This window comes from Procambarus clarkii, chromosome 56, assembly GCF_040958095.1.
Source record: "Procambarus clarkii isolate CNS0578487 chromosome 56, FALCON_Pclarkii_2.0, whole genome shotgun sequence".
NCBI classification, from domain to species: Eukaryota; Metazoa; Arthropoda; class Malacostraca; order Decapoda; family Cambaridae; genus Procambarus; species Procambarus clarkii.
This window is the reverse complement of record NC_091205.1, coordinates 19836567-19839476: the sequence shown is the minus strand read 5'-3', so window position 1 is coordinate 19839476 and position 2910 is coordinate 19836567.

Here is a 2910-nt window from a genome sequence, read left to right as displayed (position 1 = left end):
GGTGAATTGTGGCGCCCTGAAGATGTCGTGGTGTGTGTGTGTGTGTGTGTGTGTGTGTGCGTGTGTGTGTGTGTGTGTGTGTGTGTGTGTGTGTGTGTGTGTGTGTGTGTGTGTGTGTGTGTGTGTACTCACCTAATTGTACTCGCCTAATTGTGCTTGCGGGGGTTCAGCTTTGTCTCTTTGGTCACGCCTCTCAACTGTCAATCAACTGGTGTACAGATTCCTGAGCCTACTGGGCTCTATCATATCTACATTTGGAACTGTGTATGGAGTCAGCCTCCACCACATGTGTGTGTGTGTGTGTGTGTGTGTGTGTGTGTGTGTGTGTGTGTGTGTGTGTGTGTGTGTACTCACCTATTTGTGCTTGCAGGATCGAGCATTGACTCTTGGATCCCTTGGATCTTGTGTGTGTGTGTGTGGACGCTATATCAGATAGTATCAGTATCAGGTAAGTAATTGTACCACATTTACAATTAATAATGTAGTAGTAGTATAAGCATGATAACCAATTTAGCCGGCTAGCGTAAGTCACCTGGATACTTACAATATTTAAGGTGATAAATAGGGTGTCTGGTGAGAATTCCTAATCGAAGATAAATGTGTCTACACCCCATTACAGACCATCTTGAAGTCTCCATTAGAGCCAGCAGACACACACACCCTTGTCCCCCCAGTCCCTAGGTCTGTCCCTCGTCAAAGCACATTAATCCATGACCTTAGCCAGCCAGGGGCACTCCTTGTGACCCCTGACCCCTGGTCTACACTACACAGCCTCGCATCAACCTCTCACACCTGCCCATATTCCTTTAATGCTCCCTAAGCACACTCCAATATTCCTTTAATCCTCCCTAATCACACCGCTTCATAATCCTAGCCCCAGTCGCCATCCCCCCCTCCTCTTCTTGAACGAGCAGCTATTTAAACAACACGTGAGGTGATTGTGTTTTCAAGTTACAGCCCCGCTCCTGTGCCAGGTAAGTCCACAACGGGCTCACCATAGCCCGTGCTACTTGCAACTTTTAGTTCCCAGTAGCTGAATCTAAAAACAACAACAACGTGATTGTGTTTTACGGGTTATTCATGCCCGTGCCACCTCTTGGGTGGCTTAAGCCACGCCTCACTCTTCAATAATCGTCAGACCTATACATATATACTTGTCGACACAGCTGCTTCGATCTGGGATTCGAACTCCGGTCCCGGCTGCATTCTGAGGACAAGAATTAGCACATAATTCTGCCTACCTCTCGATAAGATTAAACTCATTAACATGGGTTAGGCAGACTGAGAGTTCGTAAGTTCGGCCAGACCTTCTTGGTGTGGTGTTACGGCCCGCGACACTCACATCTCTGGCTGTGTGGGGGGCACGTCTCTCTGTCTGTCTGAGTGGAAAGATGGATGCCAGGTTTTTGCTTGGATTTATAGGTGATGAATTTACTCACCTGTGTTGGCGGGTAATGAATTCTCATTACTCATCCTCGACACTAATAAAACTAGTGGAAATCTCGTTAACTATATTACAAATGTTTAAAAGATCGACGAACAAACTATAGTTTCTCTTACTATTGAGTCAGATTTAATACAACTATATTCACCCCAGGGGTTATCTTGAAATGTTATCTTGAGATTATTTCGGGGCTTTAGTGTCCCTACGGCCCGGTCCTCGCCCAGGCCTCCACCCCAGGAAGCAGCCCGTGACGGCTGACTAACACCCAGGTACCTATTTTACTGCTAGGTAACAGGGGCATAGGGTGAAAGAAACTCTACCCATTGTTTCTCGCCGGCGCCCGGGATCGACCCCGGGACCACAGGATCATATGTCCAGCGTGCTGTCCGCTCGGCCCTTATCCACCTCCCGGGGTAGATAAAGCTATATCCCAAGTTGCAAATCTTTTACCCTGTGGCAGAGCCGACTAGACCTCGTGCCTGGGGAGCATCCACCGCATGGGTTCGAGCCCCCATCACGGCTCCTGTGGATGTGTTGTGCTAGTTATTGGAACATATACCAAATACGAATCAAGTTAAGCTTCTCCAGATATAAAATCCAGAATTCCTGACTAATCTTGAGGTCAATAAGATTACCTCACCTTCCTGGGTAATTACCTGGATATATTGTAACCTTAATTACCACCTCAAGATTAGATTAGTGCGATGCCAGGGACTAATTCACTGCAATTAGGAAAGATTACGGAAACAAACAAGAAATACGTCAGGGTCAAAACAAAATAGCTTTACCTGTTCTTGGAGGGAGTGACGATGGGCTCCTGTGTGGCGCTGGTGACGACTCTCTGTGTGACCTCTGTGTCTGTCTGTGGTCTGTGAGACCTCTATGTCTGTGGTCTGTGAGACCTCTATATCTGTGGTCTGTGAGACCTCTATATCTGTGGTCTGTGAGACTTCTGTATCTGTGGTCTATGAGACCTCTATGTCTGTGGTCTGTGAGACCTCTATGTCTGTGGTCTGTAAGACCTCCGTGTCTGTAGCCTAGGCATGAACATGGAGGTATAACCCACCACTCCTGATAAAAGACAGTGGTGAACATCTCTCTCTCTGAGGCTGACCAGTTGCTGGACATCACAGTTAAGATTGCCCGCTGGGGGGGGGCAAGACTCTTAACCATTCAACAATTCATAACTGCCAGGCCCCCCCCCCCACCTTCCATCCCTCTGAATCAATTATAAAGACTATTTTTTTTACGAATATTTCGGGGGTCTATTTCACGCATTGTGAACACGTAAATTCCTCTAGTGGATTAAACAACGAGGCTGGATGTCTGTGTTGGTGGGTGATGAGTTTACTCATGTGTTGGTGGGTGATGGGTATACTCATGTGTTGGTGGGTGATGGGTTTACTGATGTGTGTGTGTTGGTGGGTGATGAGTTTACTCATGTGTGTGTGTTGGTGGGTGATGGG